The sequence below is a fragment of the Carlito syrichta genome, unplaced genomic scaffold, assembly GCF_000164805.1.
Source record: "Carlito syrichta isolate Samal-C Ts95f unplaced genomic scaffold, Tarsius_syrichta-2.0.1 Scaffold309831, whole genome shotgun sequence".
NCBI classification, from domain to species: Eukaryota; Metazoa; Chordata; class Mammalia; order Primates; family Tarsiidae; genus Carlito; species Carlito syrichta.
The window spans coordinates 48,552-54,080 of record NW_007253927.1 but is presented as its reverse complement, the minus strand read 5'-3'; the positions used below and the strand labels follow the sequence as shown (position 1 = coordinate 54,080).

The window sequence follows — 5,529 nt, the reverse complement described above, 5'->3', positions numbered from 1 at the left end:
TTCTCCTGCTCTAAGGAGAGAGAGATTCATGCTTCTTTAATAATGATCAATGTATTTGTGGATCATGATGTGAATGGACATGTCCTCTGCTGGGTACCTTCGGAACACTTTGAGAGGTTTGAATGGTGGCACAGAAAATCCATTGATCTTTTGATGTGAGTGGGCACACAACTCAAAAATTAGTGTCCAACATTTTTCATACCACCGCCTTTCTTCAGATCTCAAGCCATGAAAACACACAGGCTAAATCTCTGGCCAAGTGCTCCATAACCAAGTTTTGTTACCAAAATCCACCTTTCAGAAGGAGCAACTCATTCCCACCTGAGATAACAAGGGTGGCATGTCCAAGTTGTATCAAAAGTACCCTGTCTGGACTTGACTCCATTCATGGAGGAACTTCTGTCTCAGCCTACTTGACGGATTCCACATGAGTAGGTATCTAATTTCATCATTGTGTGGAAGAACCGATTGTTTGAGACAGCAACATTAGTGAGACATTAGACAGTTTGTTCATTCAAGCTGTCCTCTTCTTTTTCACAGGGATCCCTTCTTCAAGGAAGTCTCTGGGAATAACTGCTAGTTTCTGGATGAAGTACGTTATCCAGGTGCTTGGCCTCAGGTCCTCACAAAGTGAAATAGTCTCCACTAACCTCATTGCATTTGGTTACTTATGATGAGCCTAGGGGTCTCTTTCAAAAGGGGGCACCAAAGGAGGATGTTTAGCTGTGTCAGTGATGAAATCTTTGTTTTGTCTCTACAGAGGTGTTGTCTTAAAAGTCTTGCACAATAGAGTTATACTAAGGTCCTTCTTAGGTAACAGGAGTGCATACAGGCATGAGAGGGAGAATTGTCCTGACATTGCTCTAGTTGTGGAGCACTCTAAGGTGGATAGACTACAGGGGGACTCCACCCTGATGAAGCAATACTCCATGAAGTAAGCATTCGATTGTAATGTCTTCACCCCTTTCACAAAAGCTGGGCACGTTAACTACATCTTCCATACCACAAAACCTCTATTTGTGTGTCTCAATGAAATATTCTGGTCACGCAGCATGGATGGCATGCACCATGCTACAAGGGCATGACTGGGATTGGGATTACTCATCGTAATTCATAAGTTCATGGGGGCTGCTTAGGCATGGGCCTCTCAGTTTTGGAGGCAAAATGATTTCTGAACCAATATGAGTACCTTTTCTCTTCAGACTTATATGAGACTAGAGCAATGAATATCCACAGATGCACTAAGCGTGGTGTTTGATGATGTCCGTGGTCTCCTCAGAACTCAAGGAGAAGAAGATTTTGCCAAACATGAAAAAACCTGAGAGACAGGCCATGAATGCATGCTAAAGTATTTTTTCACTCCACTTGTGACAGACGATGACCTTAGTTGCACATCTTCTTAGGAATCAGGTAATGAGGAATGGTGACAAAAACAAGGAGAGTGGGCTCCAGTCATTTAGAGCAGGGACAAAAACAAAGAAGTAGATATGATATCCACTTGGCATTTCATTAACACTCTTGAAAGCTCAAGCGGTGAATACTCACTGATTAAAAGCAGTTCGCTAGACACAAACATTCCAAATATTGCACAAGACACCCAATTATTACACGGTATACCTCTTGATAACTTGATATGAGAGGACACGGATCCAATATGTACCACTATGAACCCTGGGTGTGCTGTCTTTGGCTAGTGATCCATGGGAATCTCACACTTTGCCAGATAAAAAGAGGTACCAACTGAAATGCACTGTCTCATCAGGATATATTTCGAAGAAAGGTCTGTGGGAAGAGACCTCCCAGTGGAAGTATCCATTTCCATTTGGACACACCATTTTTGACATCTCTTCCACCAGAAACTTGCCTGGAAATAAGCTGCTATCCCAAAAACAAAGGGCTCTAATGAGATGGATGGCCACGGATCCTCTGGAATTCATATATTCCCCCAAGTGCTGTGCCTGCTTGACTTGTGGTGAGCATATGACTGTCCTTGCCACATATAGGGAATTGGCAGATACTTTTGTTGTGTCAATGATGAGTATTTTATATTGCCTTGAGGAGTAGTGATGACTTAAATATCAAGTACAATGGCATGACGTTGAGGCCCAGCCTAGAAGACAGTTGTGTAATCCAACATGGGAAAAATAAAGATAGTCCCTTTGGTACGATCTAGTTTGGTGCTGGAGGACTTGTCATAAGGTAGGTCATCAAGGGGAGCATGTGGATATGCTACTTCATAATATTCCCTATGTTATCCTTAAACTTTAATCCTCATCAGAGTTCCTGTCCATTTTAGCATCCCTTGCTAATCACCACATCACACTTTTTGTCTTTTACAGGGGAAATCTGCTCAGAAAGACTGCATGGCACGCACTGTTTTAAAACAGTGCATGGCCTCATTTGGTTTTCATGATCAATGGTTTACCCATCACCAAGATTCATTATTCAAGGAGGTGTTCTTGGTCTGTGAGGCAACCTGGACCTTCAGCAATACATGCAGTCTTTCTCTCAATGCATGCTTGAAAAATGAAAAAAGCGCCTAGAGGATCTCTCGGCATGCTGCTCTAGGAGCCCCATGTTTCATTTTGAAATGGAGTGTGAATACACTTTTGTCCTGCTCTAAGGAAAAAGAGATTCATGTTTCTTTAAAAATAATCAGTGTATTTGTGACTCACGATGTGTATGGCCATGTCCTCTGCTGGGTCATTTGGAAACTTAGAGAGGTTTGAATGGTGGCACAGAGCAAAAGAATCCACTGGTCTCCTGACGTGAGGGGGCATACAACTCAAAAATTACTGGCCTACATTTTTTGTACCACCACCTTTCTTCAGAACTCAACCTATGAGAACAAACAGTTTAAATCCCTTGCAAAATGCCCCATAACCAAGCTTTGCTATGAAAATCCACCTTTGAATAGGAAGAACTCTTTATCACCTGAGATACTAAGGGAGGCATGTCCAAGCTGTATCAAAAGTACCCTGTCTGGACATGACTTCATTCATGGAAGAACTTCTGTCTCAGCCTACTGGATGAATTCCACATGAGTAGGTATCTAATATCATCATTATGTGGATGAACCGATTGTATGAGACAGCAAAATTGGGGAGATATTAGAAAGCTTGTTCACCAAAGCTGTCCTCCACTTTTTCACAGGGATCCCTTCTTCAGAGAAGTCCTCAGGAATAACTGTTAGATTCTGAACGAAGGATGTCAACTAGGTGCCTGGCCTCATGTCCTCACAATGTTAAATAGTCTCCAGTAATCTCTTGACATTTGGTTTGTTCTGATGAGCCTATAGGCCTCTTTCAAAAGGAGGCAGCAAAGGATGCTAAGCTGGGTCAATGATGAAATCTTTGTCTTGACTCTAGTGAGGTCTTGTCTTAAAAGTCTTGTGCAATAGAGTTATGGTGAGGACCTTCTTAGGTGACAGGTGTGCATACTGACGTGAGAGGGAGTATTGTCTTTACATTGTTTAGTTGTGTAGCACTCTAAAGTGGATAGGCTATCCAGGGGAACTCCACCCTGAGGAAGCAGTTCTCCTTGAAATAGGCAAATTCGATTGTAATGTCTTTACCCCTTTCACAAAGCTGGGCAATTTAACCACTCATTCCATACCACAAATTATCTGTGTCTCTCAATGAAATATTCTACCCACGCTGGGTGGATGACACCCATCATTTTATGACAGAGTATGACTGAGATTGGGATTCATGACCATCATTCATATGTCCTTGGGCCACTTAGTTATGGTACCTTCAGTTCTGGATGCAAAAGGAATTCTGAACCAATATGAGTCCCTTTGCTCTTGAAACCAGTATGTGACTGGAACATTGGGGGTCCAAGGATGCCCTAAGACTGGTGTTTGATGATGTCCATGGTCTCCTCTCAACTCAGGGAGAAGAGGATTTTGTTGAGCATGTGACAAACTGGAGAAGCAGGTCATGAATACATGCTAAAGCATTCTGTTGCTCAACTTGTGCCACATGAAGGCATTACTTGCACACCTTCTTAGGGATCGGAGATTTTGGAATGGTGATGCAAACATGGTGAGTGGGTTCCAGTCATATTCAGAGGGGACAAAAACTAAGAAGTAGATATGATACCCTCCTGTGGATTCATTAACACTCTAAAAAGCTCAAGCGGTGAAAATTCACTGACTAAAAGCAGCAGGCTAGACACAAACATTTCAAATATTGTCCAAGAATCCCTATTATTACACTGTAGACTACTTGATAACTAGAGATTTGAGATGACACGCATTCAATATGTAACACACTGAACCCTTGTTATGCTGTGTTCTTTGGATCCTGAAATATGGGAATCGCACACTTTGCCAGAAAATAGGATCCAACTGCTATGTATTGTCTCATCAGCATGTATTTGGAAGAAAGGTCTGTGGGAAGTGGCTTCCCAGTTGGAGAATCAGTTTCCTTTTTGAAATGCATTTTGGACTCCTCTGCTGCCAGAAACTGGCCTGGAAATAAGCAGCTATGTCAAAAACAAATGGCTGTAAAGACGTGGATGGCAATGGATACACTGGAATTGAAATATTCTCTCAAACTCTCTTCCTGGTTGACTTGTGGTGAGCATATGACTGTCCTTGCTACATATATGGAATTGGCAGATACTTGTGTTGGGTCAACGATGAGTACTTTATATTGCCTTGAGGATTGGTGATGACTAAAATATCAAGTACAGTGGCATGATGCTGAGGCCCACACTAGAAGAGAGTTGTGTATTCCAACTTGGGGAAAATGATGATGGTCCCTTCATTACCATCTAGTTTGGTGCTGGAGGATTTGACGTACAAAGGTTATCTTGTGGGGCATGTGGATATGCTACTTCATAAAATTCCCCATGTTATCCTTATACTTTAATCCTCATCTCAAATCCTGGTTATTTTAGCATCAATTGCTGATCACCACAACACACTTTTTGCTTTCTTCTCAGTATGAGTGCATGGCATATACCGTAAAATTCTTCTCAGGGTAAAATTCTTCTCAGTATGAGTGCATGGCATATACCGTCATACAAGAGTGCATGGCTTCCATTGGTTCTCATGACCAATGGTTTATCAGTTACCACGGGTCATCATTCAAGGAGGTGTTTTTGGTCTGGGAGGCAAGATGGACCGTCAGCAATGCATGCAGTTTTCTCTCAAGTTATGGGTGAGATGGGAGTAAATGGCACCTTGAGTTTCTCTTGGCAGTTTGTTCTAGGAGCCCAATGCTTCAATTTAAAAGGGAGAGTGAATACACTTTTCTCCTGCTCTAAGGAGAGAGAGATTCATGCTTGTTTTATAATGATTGATGTATTTGTGGCTCAGGTTGTGAATGGACATGTGCTCTGCTGGGTCCCTTCGGAAAACTTCGATAGGTTTGAATGGTGGCACAGAGCAAAGAGAATCCACTGTTCTTTTGATGTGAGGGGGAACACAACTCAAAAATTACTGTCCAATATTTTTCATACCACCGCGTTTCTTCAGAACTCAAGCCATGAATACACACTGACTAAAACTCTAGCAAAATT

At 42.1% G+C, this 5,529-nt stretch overlaps 1 long non-coding RNA gene across 1 annotated transcript; it reads left to right on the top strand.

Annotated features, from left to right (window-relative positions):
* The first annotated feature begins 2,438 nt into the window (after nt 1-2,438).
* LOC103270428 lies at nt 2,439-4,537 on the top strand. Its single transcript, XR_504967.1, has 3 exons — nt 2,439-3,044; nt 3,895-4,046; nt 4,374-4,537. It is a non-coding gene; the product is annotated as an uncharacterized LOC103270428 (long non-coding RNA).
* The last annotated feature ends 992 nt before the right edge of the window (nt 4,538-5,529 follow it).